We start from the raw sequence: 15,793 nt of genomic DNA on the forward strand, positions 1-15,793 counted from the left end.
CAAATCATTTTCTTTCAAGTGTATTCATTAATATCACATATCTAATACCGGTAGGGTGAAAAATTAATTTATTGATTATACTCTAAAAGTTTACTAGATGTGAGCAAATAATAGAATTTTTACAATACCTGGAAACTAAATGGCTCAAAATAATGAGAGATTTTACAAACTCACTCTGGTTTCTCAAACTCATCACAGGGGCCTGATGCACGACATTACTTTTTAAAATCTTACTGTTATTGATAAGGGGAACAAGGAACTTTTTAATTGCAAAGCATTCATTAAAACAAAACTTGAGGAGTCAAACTTTGTATTACGGGGACCGAAGATGTGCAGTTTGAATAATAATCTTGAAATTCAGACGTACAAAGATTTTACACACTGATTTTCAACAGTAAATCCACAACCAATAAAGTTGAATCTTTTGAAAGACATGTCAAAGGTGTGAATCTGAAATTCACTTTCAAAGAAATTCACAATGAAATGCACTGTGTAAGTCCAGCATGTTGTCAGCTAAGAAATCAGCAAAAATGAACTATCTCATTACTGGCCATATAGATGAGAAAGGAAAATAAACTCATGTTTACAATGTGGATGTGAAAGAACAGTTTCTAGGTTCAGCTTCAATATTTATGTTTATGAATAATTGATATGTTCATATTGTCTAACAGCTATCTAGATGGATAAAGCTATGTATGCATCTATACATACTTATGCGTTCATACGCATCAGTATAAAACATTGATATTAGGTTTTTTCTAGACCAAATCCTAAAAAATGAGTTAAACAGTGAATCTCATAATTGTAGTAGGTCCCACCGAGATTTGAACTCGGATCGCTGGATTCAGAGTCCAGAGTGCTAACCATTACACCATGGAACCCTCTCACACAAGAGTGCCTTTTCCATTGAGACAAAAGAGAGCGCATCAGTGATGTCCTTCTCTTATATTGATAAAAAGATATCTCATTTGAATGGTCATAGTGGATATAGATTTAATGTGATTTGATTCTTTTCAGCTATATTCTCTATAAAAGTGTTAAATATTCAAATGTTTATCTGAATATAAAAGTTATATCACAATGTTCATCTTTGCCTGTAGCATAATAAAACAGTCTACATTTCCAGACTACTGAAGCAATGTCTCTGTCTCCTGCATGGGTGGCTCGATAGAGCAATGGTTGGCAATTTGGACTTTGCATCCAATGATCCGATTTGAAACCTTGGAGGGACTTTTTTTATTACTCTTGAGCTTTTCCATTTCTTCATCTTTGTTCATTGATAGCTCAAATCCAACACCAGTAGGTTGAAAGAGTCAATTATTGAATGCTTTCAAAATGTCCATCAGCTTGAACAACTTACATCAATACAAACTTTACAATACTTTGACATCAAATTTCTTCACAAAGTAGTTAGCCATTATAAAATCATATCCTGATTTTCTCAAACGCATTTCAGACGGGTGATTCACAGCCTCACTTTTTTAAGCTTTCCCGCTATTGATAAGGCGAAAATAGCACATTTTGAATGAGAAGTTTTCTTCAATCAAACATAGAGGAACCCAAATGATGATCTCATTCAGCTAGTAAAAATGTTGTTTTATATTAGTATGGAAATCGTGAAAAGAAAATGTTTTTCATGCTGATTTACAACAGTTGATCTCCAATCGTAAAATATAAGCTTTTGGTCGGAGGCATGACAGGTACTGATCAAATTCTCATTTTTGAACTTTATTCACAAATCATATGATATGCTTTGTATACATCAACTGTATTGTTGGATCAATAATGAGTAAAAAGTGACTATCTCAATTTCAGGACATATAAAAGAGAAAGAAGTAGAAACTCATGTTTCAAATGCTGAGAGGCAACAACTGTTCATGATTTTCACCTCCACTAATTATATTTATTTTTATAATCTATATGTTTATATGTTCCTATAAATATACAGAGACATATAGCTATATATACAGAGATACATATGTACAGGTTGATTTTTACATGTTTATAAGTAAATGTGATATTGTTCCAAATAAAACTTCTAAGAACTGAATGGAAAAGAAAATTGTAATGTTCAGATAAGTCCCACTGAAATTTGTACTCAGATCCCTGTTTTCAGAGTCCAGAGTGCTAACCACGACACCATCCACCCTCCCGTACCAGGGTGAGCTTTCCATTTTGACAGAAGAGATTTGCCTCAGGGGGCAACTTATCTTTCATTGAAAAATATTATCTCACATAAAAACCACTGTTCAACAGAGTTATAACGTTATTTGAGTCTTTTGGGCAACATCCTTCCCCAACATAGTTCAATATGCAAAAGTTTACCAGAATAGGAAAGCAATCCAATTCAGTTTCTCTTTGACAGTAGAATATTAAAAACTTTGACATTTCCACATTGCTGCAGCAGTTTGCACTCCTTTCACATGGGAGGTTCCATGGTGTAATGGTTAGCACTTTGGACTTTGAATCCAATGATCCGAGTTCAAATCTCGGTGGGTCCATTTTATGACTCTTGACCAAATCATTTTCTTTCAAGTGTATTCATTAATATCACATATCTAATACCGGTAGGGTGAAAAATTAATTTATTGATTATACTCTAAAAGTTTACTAGATGTGAGCAAATAATAGAATTTTTACAATACCTGGAAACTAAATGGCTCAAAATAATGAGAGATTTTACAAACTCACTCTGGTTTCTCAAACTCATCACAGGGGCCTGATGCACGACATTACTTTTTAAAATCTTACTGTTATTGATAAGGGGAACAAGGAACTTTTTAATTGCAAAGCATTCATTAAAACAAAACTTGAGGAGTCAAACTTTGTATTACGGGGACCGAAGATGTGCAGTTTGAATAATAATCTTGAAATTCAGACGTACAAAGATTTTACACACTGATTTTCAACAGTAAATCCACAACCAATAAAGTTGAATCTTTTGAAAGACATGTCAAAGGTGTGAATCTGAAATTCACTTTCAAAGAAATTCACAATGAAATGCACTGTGTAAGTCCAGCATGTTGTCAGCTAAGAAATCAGCAAAAATGAACTATCTCATTACTGGCCATATAGATGAGAAAGGAAAATAAACTCATGTTTACAATGTGGATCTGAAAGAACAGTTTCTAGGTTCAGCTTCAATATTTATGTTTATGAATAATTGATATGTTCATATTGTCTAACAGCTATCTAGATGGATAAAGCTATGTATGCATCTATACATACTTATGCGTTCATACGCATCAGTATAAAACATTGATATTAGGTTTTTTCTAGACCAAATCCTAAAAAATGAGTTAAACAGTGAATCTCATAATTGTAGTAGGTCCCACCGAGATTTGAACTCGGATCGCTGGATTCAGAGTCCAGAGTGCTAACCATTACACCATGGAACCCTCTCACACAAGAGTGCCTTTTCCATTGAGACAAAAGAGAGCGCATCAGTGATGTCCTTCTCTTATATTGATAAAAAGATATCTCATTTGAATGGTCATAGTGGATATAGATTTAATGTGATTTGATTCTTTTCAGCTATATTCTCTATAAAAGTGTTAAATATTCAAATGTTTATCTGAATATAAAAGTTATATCACAATGTTCATCTTTGCCTGTAGCATAATAAAACAGTCTACATTTCCAGACTACTGAAGCAATGTCTCTGTCTCCTGCATGGGTGGCTCGATAGAGCAATGGTTGGCAATTTGGACTTTGCATCCAATGATCCGATTTGAAACCTTGGAGGGACTTTTTTTATTACTCTTGAGCTTTTCCATTTCTTCATCTTTGTTCATTGATAGCTCAAATCCAACACCAGTAGGTTGAAAGAGTCAATTATTGAATGCTTTCAAAATGTCCATCAGCTTGAACAACTTACATCAATACAAACTTTACAATACTTTGACATCAAATTTCTTCACAAAGTAGTTAGCCATTATAAAATCATATCCTGATTTTCTCAAACGCATTTCAGACGGGTGATTCACAGCCTCACTTTTTTAAGCTTTCCCGCTATTGATAAGGCGAAAATAGCACATTTTGAATGAGAAGTTTTCTTCAATCAAACATAGAGGAACCCAAATGATGATCTCATTCAGCTAGTAAAAATGTTGTTTTATATTAGTATGGAAATCGTGAAAAGAAAATGTTTTTCATGCTGATTTACAACAGTTGATCTCCAATCGTAAAATATAAGCTTTTGGTCGGAGGCATGACAGGTACTGATCAAATTCTCATTTTTGAACTTTATTCACAAATCATATGATATGCTTTGTATACATCAACTGTATTGTTGGATCAATAATGAGTAAAAAGTGACTATCTCAATTTCAGGACATATAAAAGAGAAAGAAGTAGAAACTCATGTTTCAAATGCTGAGAGGCAACAACTGTTCATGATTTTCACCTCCACTAATTATATTTATTTTTATAATCTATATGTTTATATGTTCCTATAAATATACAGAGACATATAGCTATATATACAGAGATACATATGTACAGGTTGATTTTTACATGTTTATAAGTAAATGTGATATTGTTCCAAATAAAACTTCTAAGAACTGAATGGAAAAGAAAATTGTAATGTTCAGATAAGTCCCACTGAAATTTGTACTCAGATCCCTGTTTTCAGAGTCCAGAGTGCTAACCACGACACCATCCACCCTCCCGTACCAGGGTGAGCTTTCCATTTTGACAGAAGAGATTTGCCTCAGGGGGCAACTTATCTTTCATTGAAAAATATTATCTCACATAAAAACCACTGTTCAACAGAGTTATAACGTTATTTGAGTCTTTTGGGCAACATCCTTCCCCAACATAGTTCAATATGCAAAAGTTTACCAGAATAGGAAAGCAATCCAATTCAGTTTCTCTTTGACAGTAGAATATTAAAAACTTTGACATTTCCACATTGCTGCAGCAGTTTGCACTCCTTTCACATGGGAGGTTCCATGGTGTAATGGTTAGCACTTTGGACTTTGAATCCAATGATCCGAGTTCAAATCTCGGTGGGTCCATTTTATGACTCTTGACCAAATCATTTTCTTTCAAGTGTATTCATTAATATCACATATCTAATACCGGTAGGGTGAAAAATTAATTTATTGATTATACTCTAAAAGTTTACTAGATGTGAGCAAATAATAGAATTTTTACAATACCTGGAAACTAAATGGCTCAAAATAATGAGAGATTTTACAAACTCACTCTGGTTTCTCAAACTCATCACAGGGGCCTGATGCACGACATTACTTTTTAAAATCTTACTGTTATTGATAAGGGGAACAAGGAACTTTTTAATTGCAAAGCATTCATTAAAACAAAACTTGAGGAGTCAAACTTTGTATTACGGGGACCGAAGATGTGCAGTTTGAATAATAATCTTGAAATTCAGACGTACAAAGATTTTACACACTGATTTTCAACAGTAAATCCACAACCAATAAAGTTGAATCTTTTGAAAGACATGTCAAAGGTGTGAATCTGAAATTCACTTTCAAAGAAATTCACAATGAAATGCACTGTGTAAGTCCAGCATGTTGTCAGCTAAGAAATCAGCAAAAATGAACTATCTCATTACTGGCCATATAGATGAGAAAGGAAAATAAACTCATGTTTACAATGTGGATCTGAAAGAACAGTTTCTAGGTTCAGCTTCAATATTTATGTTTATGAATAATTGATATGTTCATATTGTCTAACAGCTATCTAGATGGATAAAGCTATGTATGCATCTATACATACTTATGCGTTCATACGCATCAGTATAAAACATTGATATTAGGTTTTTTCTAGACCAAATCCTAAAAAATGAGTTAAACAGTGAATCTCATAATTGTAGTAGGTCCCACCGAGATTTGAACTTGGATCGCTGGATTCAGAGTCCAGAGTGCTAACCATTACACCATGGAACCCTCTCACACAAGAGTGCCTTTTCCATTGAGACAAAAGAGAGCGCATCAGTGATGTCCTTCTCTTATATTGATAAAAAGATATCTCATTTGAATGGTCATAGTGGATATAGATTTAATGTGATTTGATTCTTTTCAGCTATATTCTCTATAAAAGTGTTAAATATTCAAATGTTTATCTGAATATAAAAGTTATATCACAATGTTCATCTTTGCCTGTAGCATAATAAAACAGTCTACATTTCCAGACTACTGAAGCAATGTCTCTGTCTCCTGCATGGGTGGCTCGATAGAGCAATGGTTGGCAATTTGGACTTTGCATCCAATGATCCGATTTGAAACCTTGGAGGGACTTTTTTTATTACTCTTGAGCTTTTCCATTTCTTCATCTTTGTTCATTGATAGCTCAAATCCAACACCAGTAGGTTGAAAGAGTCAATTATTGAATGCTTTCAAAATGTCCATCAGCTTGAACAACTTACATCAATACAAACTTTACAATACTTTGACATCAAATTTCTTCACAAAGTAGTTAGCCATTATAAAATCATATCCTGATTTTCTCAAACGCATTTCAGACGGGTGATTCACAGCCTCACTTTTTTAAGCTTTCCCGCTATTGATAAGGCGAAAATAGCACATTTTGAATGAGAAGTTTTCTTCAATCAAACATAGAGGAACCCAAATGATGATCTCATTCAGCTAGTAAAAATGTTGTTTTATATTAGTATGGAAATCGTGAAAAGAAAATGTTTTTCATGCTGATTTACAACAGTTGATCTCCAATCGTAAAATATAAGCTTTTGGTCGGAGGCATGACAGGTACTGATCAAATTCTCATTTTTGAACTTTATTCACAAATCATATGATATGCTTTGTATACATCAACTGTATTGTTGGATCAATAATGAGTAAAAAGTGACTATCTCAATTTCAGGACATATAAAAGAGAAAGAAGTAGAAACTCATGTTTCAAATGCTGAGAGGCAACAACTGTTCATGATTTTCACCTCCACTAATTATATTTATTTTTATAATCTATATGTTTATATGTTCCTATAAATATACAGAGACATATAGCTATATATACAGAGATACATATGTACAGGTTGATTTTTACATGTTTATAAGTAAATGTGATATTGTTCCAAATAAAACTTCTAAGAACTGAATGGAAAAGAAAATTGTAATGTTCAGATAAGTCCCACTGAAATTTGTACTCAGATCCCTGTTTTCAGAGTCCAGAGTGCTAACCACGACACCATCCACCCTCCCGTACCAGGGTGAGCTTTCCATTTTGACAGAAGAGATTTGCCTCAGGGGGCAACTTATCTTTCATTGAAAAATATTATCTCACATAAAAACCACTGTTCAACAGAGTTATAACGTTATTTGAGTCTTTTGGGCAACATCCTTCCCCAACATAGTTCAATATGCAAAAGTTTACCAGAATAGGAAAGCAATCCAATTCAGTTTCTCTTTGACAGTAGAATATTAAAAACTTTGACATTTCCACATTGCTGCAGCAGTTTGCACTCCTTTCACATGGGAGGTTCCATGGTGTAATGGTTAGCACTTTGGACTTTGAATCCAATGATCCGAGTTCAAATCTCGGTGGGTCCATTTTATGACTCTTGACCAAATCATTTTCTTTCAAGTGTATTCATTAATATCACATATCTAATACCGGTAGGGTGAAAAATTAATTTATTGATTATACTCTAAAAGTTTACTAGATGTGAGCAAATAATAGAATTTTTACAATACCTGGAAACTAAATGGCTCAAAATAATGAGAGATTTTACAAACTCACTCTGGTTTCTCAAACTCATCACAGGGGCCTGATGCACGACATTACTTTTTAAAATCTTACTGTTATTGATAAGGGGAACAAGGAACTTTTTAATTGCAAAGCATTCATTAAAACAAAACTTGAGGAGTCAAACTTTGTATTACGGGGACCGAAGATGTGCAGTTTGAATAATAATCTTGAAATTCAGACGTACAAAGATTTTACACACTGATTTTCAACAGTAAATCCACAACCAATAAAGTTGAATCTTTTGAAAGACATGTCAAAGGTGTGAATCTGAAATTCACTTTCAAAGAAATTCACAATGAAATGCACTGTGTAAGTCCAGCATGTTGTCAGCTAAGAAATCAGCAAAAATGAACTATCTCATTACTGGCCATATAGATGAGAAAGGAAAATAAACTCATGTTTACAATGTGGATGTGAAAGAACAGTTTCTAGGTTCAGCTTCAATATTTATGTTTATGAATAATTGATATGTTCATATTGTCTAACAGCTATCTAGATGGATAAAGCTATGTATGCATCTATACATACTTATGCGTTCATACGCATCAGTATAAAACATTGATATTAGGTTTTTTCTAGACCAAATCCTAAAAAATGAGTTAAACAGTGAATCTCATAATTGTAGTAGGTCCCACCGAGATTTGAACTCGGATCGCTGGATTCAGAGTCCAGAGTGCTAACCATTACACCATGGAACCCTCTCACACAAGAGTGCCTTTTCCATTGAGACAAAAGAGAGCGCATCAGTGATGTCCTTCTCTTATATTGATAAAAAGATATCTCATTTGAATGGTCATAGTGGATATAGATTTAATGTGATTTGATTCTTTTCAGCTATATTCTCTATAAAAGTGTTAAATATTCAAATGTTTATCTGAATATAAAAGTTATATCACAATGTTCATCTTTGCCTGTAGCATAATAAAACAGTCTACATTTCCAGACTACTGAAGCAATGTCTCTGTCTCCTGCATGGGTGGCTCGATAGAGCAATGGTTGGCAATTTGGACTTTGCATCCAATGATCCGATTTGAAACCTTGGAGGGACTTTTTTTATTACTCTTGAGCTTTTCCATTTCTTCATCTTTGTTCATTGATAGCTCAAATCCAACACCAGTAGGTTGAAAGAGTCAATTATTAAATGCTTTCAAAATGCCCATCAGCTTGAACAACTTACATCAATACAAACTTTACAATACTTTGACATCAAATTTCTTCACAAAGTAGTTAGCCATTATAAAATCATATCCTGATTTTCTCAAACGCATTTCAGACGGGTGATTCACAGCCTCACTTTTTTAAGCTTTCCCGCTATTGATAAGGCGAAAATAGCACATTTTGAATGAGGAGTTTTCTTCAATCAAACATAGAGGAACCCAAATGATGATCTCATTCAGCTAGTAAAAATGTTGTTTTATATTAGTATGGAAATCGTGAAAAGAAAATGTTTTTCATGCTGATTTACAACAGTTGATCTCCAATCGTAAAATATAAGCTTTTGGTCGGAGGCATGACAGGTACTGATCAAATTCTCATTTTTGAACTTTATTCACAAATCATATGATATGCTTTGTATACATCAACTGTATTGTTGGATCAATACTGAGTAAAAAGTGACTATCTCAATTTCAGGACATATAAAAGAGAAAGAAGTAGAAACTCATGTTTCAAATGCTGAGAGGCAACAACTGTTCATGATTTTCACCTCCACTAATTATATTTATTTTTATAATCTATATGTTTATATGTTCCTATAAATATACAGAGACATATAGCTATATATACAGAGATACATATGTACAGGTTGATTTTTACATGTTTATAAGTAAATGTGATATTGTTCCAAATAAAACTTCTAAGAACTGAATGGAAAAGAAAATTGTAATGTTCAGATAAGTCCCACTGAAATTTGTACTCAGATCCCTGTTTTCAGAGTCCAGAGTGCTAACCACGACACCATCCACCCTCCCGTACCAGGGTGAGCTTTCCATTTTGACAGAAGAGATTTGCCTCAGGGGGCAACTTATCTTTCATTGAAAAATATTATCTCACATAAAAACCACTGTTCAACAGAGTTATAACGTTATTTGAGTCTTTTGGGCAACATCCTTCCCCAACATAGTTCAATATGCAAAAGTTTACCAGAATAGGAAAGCAATCCAATTCAGTTTCTCTTTGACAGTAGAATATTAAAAACTTTGACATTTCCACATTGCTGCAGCAGTTTGCACTCCTTTCACATGGGAGGTTCCATGGTGTAATGGTTAGCACTTTGGACTTTGAATCCAATGATCCGAGTTCAAATCTCGGTGGGTCCATTTTATGACTCTTGACCAAATCATTTTCTTTCAAGTGTATTCATTAATATCACATATCTAATACCGGTAGGGTGAAAAATTAATTTATTGATTATACTCTAAAAGTTTACTAGATGTGAGCAAATAATAGAATTTTTACAATACCTGGAAACTAAATGGCTCAAAATAATGAGAGATTTTACAAACTCACTCTGGTTTCTCAAACTCATCACAGGGGCCTGATGCACGACATTACTTTTTAAAATCTTACTGTTATTGATAAGGGGAACAAGGAACTTTTTAATTGCAAAGCATTCATTAAAACAAAACTTGAGGAGTCAAACTTTGTATTACGGGGACCGAAGATGTGCAGTTTGAATAATAATCTTGAAATTCAGACGTACAAAGATTTTACACACTGATTTTCAACAGTAAATCCACAACCAATAAAGTTGAATCTTTTGAAAGACATGTCAAAGGTGTGAATCTGAAATTCACTTTCAAAGAAATTCACAATGAAATGCACTGTGTAAGTCCAGCATGTTGTCAGCTAAGAAATCAGCAAAAATGAACTATCTCATTACTGGCCATATAGATGAGAAAGGAAAATAAACTCATGTTTACAATGTGGATGTGAAAGAACAGTTTCTAGGTTCAGCTTCAATATTTATGTTTATGAATAATTGATATGTTCATATTGTCTAACAGCTATCTAGATGGATAAAGCTATGTATGCATCTATACATACTTATGCGTTCATACGCATCAGTATAAAACATTGATATTAGGTTTTTTCTAGACCAAATCCTAAAAAATGAGTTAAACAGTGAATCTCATAATTGTAGTAGGTCCCACCGAGATTTGAACTCGGATCGCTGGATTCAGAGTCCAGAGTGCTAACCATTACACCATGGAACCCTCTCACACAAGAGTGCCTTTTCCATTGAGACAAAAGAGAGCGCATCAGTGATGTCCTTCTCTTATATTGATAAAAAGATATCTCATTTGAATGGTCATAGTGGATATAGATTTAATGTGATTTGATTCTTTTCAGCTATATTCTCTATAAAAGTGTTAAATATTCAAATGTTTATTTGAATATAAAAGTTATATCACAATGTTCATCTTTGCCTGTAGCATAATAAAACAGTCTACATTTCCAGACTACTGAAGCAATGTCTCTGTCTCCTGCATGGGTGGCTCGATAGAGCAATGGTTGGCAATTTGGACTTTGCATCCAATGATCCGATTTGAAACCTTGGAGGGACTTTTTTTATTACTCTTGAGCTTTTCCATTTCTTCATCTTTGTTCATTGATAGCTCAAATCCAACACCAGTAGGTTGAAAGAGTCAATTATTAAATGCTTTCAAAATGCCCATCAGCTTGAACAACTTACATCAATACAAACTTTACAATACTTTGACATCAAATTTCTTCACAAAGTAGTTAGCCATTATAAAATCATATCCTGATTTTCTCAAACGCATTTCAGACGGGTGATTCACAGCCTCACTTTTTTAAGCTTTCCCGCTATTGATAAGGCGAAAATAGCACATTTTGAATGAGGAGTTTTCTTCAATCAAACATAGAGGAACCCAAATGATGATCTCATTCAGCTAGTAAAAATGTTGTTTTATATTAGTATGGAAATCGTGAAAAGAAAATGTTTTTCATGCTGATTTACAACAGTTGATCTCCAATCGTAAAATATAAGCTTTTGGTCGGAGGCATGACAGGTACTGATCAAATTCTCATTTTTGAACTTTATTCACAAATCATATGATATGCTTTGTATACATCAACTGTATTGTTGGATCAATAATGAGTAAAAAGTGACTATCTCAATTTCAGGACATATAAAAGAGAAAGAAGTAGAAACTCATGTTTCAAATGCTGAGAGGCAACAACTGTTCATGATTTTCACCTCCACTAATTATATTTATTTTTATAATCTATATGTTTATATGTTCCTATAAATATACAGAGACATATAGCTATATATACAGAGATACATATGTACAGGTTGATTTTTACATGTTTATAAGTAAATGTGATATTGTTCCAAATAAAACTTCTAAGAACTGAATGGAAAAGAAAATTGTAATGTTCAGATAAGTCCCACTGAAATTTGTACTCAGATCCCTGTTTTCAGAGTCCAGAGTGCTAACCACGACACCATCCACCCTCCCGTACCAGGGTGAGCTTTCCATTTTGACAGAAGAGATTTGCCTCAGGGGGCAACTTATCTTTCATTGAAAAATATTATCTCACATAAAAACCACTGTTCAACAGAGTTATAACGTTATTTGAGTCTTTTGGGCAACATCCTTCCCCAACATAGTTCAATATGCAAAAGTTTACCAGAATAGGAAAGCAATCCAATTCAGTTTCTCTTTGACAGTAGAATATTAAAAACTTTGACATTTCCACATTGCTGCAGCAGTTTGCACTCCTTTCACATGGGAGGTTCCATGGTGTAATGGTTAGCACTTTGGACTTTGAATCCAATGATCCGAGTTCAAATCTCGGTGGGACCATTTTATGACTCTTGACCAAATCATTTTCTTTCAAGTGTATTCATTAATATCACATATCTAATACCGGTAGGGTGAAAAATTAATTTATTGATTATACTCTAAAAGTTTACTAGATGTGAGCAAATAATAGAATTTTTACAATACCTGGAAACTAAATGGCTCAAAATAATGAGAGATTTTACAAACTCACTCTGGTTTCTCAAACTCATCACAGGGGCCTGATGCACGACATTACTTTTTAAAATCTTACTGTTATTGATAAGGGGAACAAGGAACTTTTTAATTGCAAAGCATTCATTAAAACAAAACTTGAGGAGTCAAACTTTGTATTAAGGGGACCGAAGATGTGCAGTTTGAATAATAATCTTGAAATTCAGACGTACAAAGATTTTACACACTGATTTTCAACAGTAAATCCACAACCAATAAAGTTGAATCTTTTGAAAGACATGTCAAAGGTGTGAATCTGAAATTCACTTTCAAAGAAATTCACAATGAAATGCACTGTGTAAGTCCAGCATGTTGTCAGCTAAGAAATCAGCAAAAATGAACTATCTCATTACTGGCCATATAGATGAGAAAGGAAAATAAACTCATGTTTACAATGTGGATGTGAAAGAACAGTTTCTAGGTTCAGCTTCAATATTTATGTTTATGAATAATTGATATGTTCATATTGTCTAACAGCTATCTAGATGGATAAAGCTATGTATGCATCTATACATACTTATGCGTTCATACGCATCAGTATAAAACATTGATATTAGGTTTTTTCTAGACCAAATCCTAAAAAATGAGTTAAACAGTGAATCTCATAATTGTAGTAGGTCCCACCGAGATTTGAACTCGGATCGCTGGATTCAGAGTCCAGAGTGCTAACCATTACACCATGGAACCCTCTCACACAAGAGTGCCTTTTCCATTGAGACAAAAGAGAGCGCATCAGTGATGTCCTTCTCTTATATTGATAAAAAGATATCTCATTTGAATGGTCATAGTGGATATAGATTTAATGTGATTTGATTCTTTTCAGCTATATTCTCTATAAAAGTGTTAAATATTCAAATGTTTATCTGAATATAAAAGTTATATCACAATGTTCATCTTTGCCTGTAGCATAATAAAACAGTCTACATTTCCAGACTACTGAAGCAATGTCTCTGTCTCCTGCATGGGTGGCTCGATAGAGCAATGGTTGGCAATTTGGACTTTGCATCCAATGATCCGATTTGAAACCTTGGAGGGACTTTTTTTATTACTCTTGAGCTTTTCCATTTCTTCATCTTTGTTCATTGATAGCTCAAATCCAACACCAGTAGGTTGAAAGAGTCAATTATTGAATGCTTTCAAAATGTCCATCAGCTTGAACAACTTACATCAATACAAAGTTTACAATACTTTGACATCAAATTTCTTCACAAAGTAGTTAGCCATTATAAAATCATATCCTGATTTTCTCAAACGCATTTCAGACGGGTGATTCACAGCCTCACTTTTTTAAGCTTTCCCGCTATTGATAAGGCGAAAATAGCACATTTTGAATGAGGAGTTTTCTTCAATCAAACATAGAGGAACCCAAATGATGATCTCATTCAGCTAGTAAAAATGTTGTTTTATATTAGTATGGAAATCGTGAAAAGAAAATGTTTTTCATGCTGATTTACAACAGTTGATCTCCAATCGTAAAATATAAGCTTTTGGTCGGAGGCATGACAGGTACTGATCAAATTCTCATTTTTGAACTTTATTCACAAATCATATGATATGCTTTGTATACATCAACTGTATTGTTGGATCAATACTGAGTAAAAAGTGACTATCTCAATTTCAGGACATATAAAAGAGAAAGAAGTAGAAACTCATGTTTCAAATGCTGAGAGGCAACAACTGTTCATGATTTTCACCTCCACTAATTATATTTATTTTTATAATCTATATGTTTATATGTTCCTATAAATATACAGAGACATATAGCTATATATACAGAGATACATATGTACAGGTTGATTTTTACATGTTTATAAGTAAATGTGATATTGTTCCAAATAAAACTTCTAAGAACTGAATGGAAAAGAAAATTGTAATGTTCAGATAAGTCCCACTGAAATTTGTACTCAGATCCCTGTTTTCAGAGTCCAGAGTGCTAACCACGACACCATCCACCCTCCCGTACCAGGGTGAGCTTTCCATTTTGACAGAAGAGATTTGCCTCAGGGGGCAACTTATCTTTCATTGAAAAATATTATCTCACATAAAAACCACTGTTCAACAGAGTTATAACGTTATTTGAGTCTTTTGGGCAACATCCTTCCCCAACATAGTTCAATATGCAAAAGTTTACCAGAATAGGAAAGCAATCCAATTCAGTTTCTCTTTGACAGTAGAATATTAAAAACTTTGACATTTCCACATTGCTGCAGCAGTTTGCACTCCTTTCACATGGGAGGTTCCAATTCTTAATGGTTAGCACTTTGGACTTTGAATCCAATGATCCGAGTTCAAATCTCGGTGGGACCATTTTATGACTCTTGACCAAATCATTTTCTTTCAAGTGTATTCATTAATATCACATATCTAATACCGGTAGGGTGAAAAATTAATTTATTGATTATACTCTAAAAGTTTACTAGATGTGAGCAAATAATAGAATTTTTACAATACCTGGAAACTAAATGGCTCAAAATAATGAGAGATTTTACAAACTCACTCTGGTTTCTCAAACTCATCACAGGGGCCTGATGCACGACATTACTTTTTAAAATCTTACTGTTATTGATAAGGGGAACAAGGAACTTTTTAATTGCAAAGCATTCATTAAAACAAAACTTGAGGAGTCAAACTTTGTATTAAGGGGACCGAAGATGTGCAGTTTGAATAATAATCTTGAAATTCAGACGTACAAAGATTTTACACACTGATTTTCAACAGTAAATCCACAACCAATAAAGTTGAATCTTTTGAAAGACATGTCAAAGGTGTGAATCTGAAATTCACTTTCAAAGAAATTCACAATGAAATGCACTGTGTAAGTCCAGCATGTTGTCAGCTAAGAAATCAGCAAAAATGAACTATCTCATTACTGGCCATATAGATGAGAAAGGAAAATAAACTCATGTTTACAATGTGGATGTGAAAGAACAGTTTCTAGGTTCAGCTTCAATATTTATGTTTATGAATAATTGATATGTTCATATTGTCTAACAGCTATCTAGATGGATAAAGCT

At 33.5% G+C, this 15,793-nt stretch overlaps 10 non-coding genes across 10 annotated transcripts; 5 read left to right on the plus strand and 5 right to left on the minus strand.

The window, feature by feature from the left end:
- Positions 1 to 809: 809 nt before the first annotated feature.
- On the minus strand, positions 810 to 881 carry TRNAQ-CUG (transfer RNA glutamine (anticodon CUG)). The gene has a single exon. It is a non-coding gene; the product is annotated as a tRNA-Gln (tRNA).
- A 1,548-nt stretch (positions 882 to 2,429) lies between these two features.
- TRNAQ-UUG (transfer RNA glutamine (anticodon UUG)) lies at positions 2,430 to 2,501 on the plus strand. Its single transcript has one exon. It is a non-coding gene; the product is annotated as a tRNA-Gln (tRNA).
- Positions 2,502 to 3,326: 825 nt separating this feature from the next.
- On the minus strand, positions 3,327 to 3,398 carry TRNAQ-CUG (transfer RNA glutamine (anticodon CUG)). Its single transcript has one exon. It is a non-coding gene; the product is annotated as a tRNA-Gln (tRNA).
- A 1,548-nt stretch (positions 3,399 to 4,946) lies between these two features.
- TRNAQ-UUG (transfer RNA glutamine (anticodon UUG)) lies at positions 4,947 to 5,018 on the plus strand. The gene has a single exon. It is a non-coding gene; the product is annotated as a tRNA-Gln (tRNA).
- Positions 5,019 to 7,463: 2,445 nt separating this feature from the next.
- TRNAQ-UUG (transfer RNA glutamine (anticodon UUG)) lies at positions 7,464 to 7,535 on the plus strand. The gene has a single exon. It is a non-coding gene; the product is annotated as a tRNA-Gln (tRNA).
- An 825-nt stretch (positions 7,536 to 8,360) lies between these two features.
- Positions 8,361 to 8,432, minus strand: TRNAQ-CUG (transfer RNA glutamine (anticodon CUG)). Its single transcript has one exon. It is a non-coding gene; the product is annotated as a tRNA-Gln (tRNA).
- A 1,548-nt stretch (positions 8,433 to 9,980) lies between these two features.
- On the plus strand, positions 9,981 to 10,052 carry TRNAQ-UUG (transfer RNA glutamine (anticodon UUG)). The gene has a single exon. It is a non-coding gene; the product is annotated as a tRNA-Gln (tRNA).
- Positions 10,053 to 10,877: 825 nt separating this feature from the next.
- Positions 10,878 to 10,949, minus strand: TRNAQ-CUG (transfer RNA glutamine (anticodon CUG)). Its single transcript has one exon. It is a non-coding gene; the product is annotated as a tRNA-Gln (tRNA).
- Positions 10,950 to 12,497: 1,548 nt separating this feature from the next.
- TRNAQ-UUG (transfer RNA glutamine (anticodon UUG)) lies at positions 12,498 to 12,569 on the plus strand. Its single transcript has one exon. It is a non-coding gene; the product is annotated as a tRNA-Gln (tRNA).
- An 825-nt stretch (positions 12,570 to 13,394) lies between these two features.
- On the minus strand, positions 13,395 to 13,466 carry TRNAQ-CUG (transfer RNA glutamine (anticodon CUG)). Its single transcript has one exon. It is a non-coding gene; the product is annotated as a tRNA-Gln (tRNA).
- Between the last annotated feature and the right edge of the window lie 2,327 nt (positions 13,467 to 15,793).

This window comes from Triturus cristatus, chromosome 5_2, assembly GCF_964204655.1.
Source record: "Triturus cristatus chromosome 5_2, aTriCri1.1, whole genome shotgun sequence".
Taxonomy (NCBI): Eukaryota; Metazoa; Chordata; class Amphibia; order Caudata; family Salamandridae; genus Triturus; species Triturus cristatus.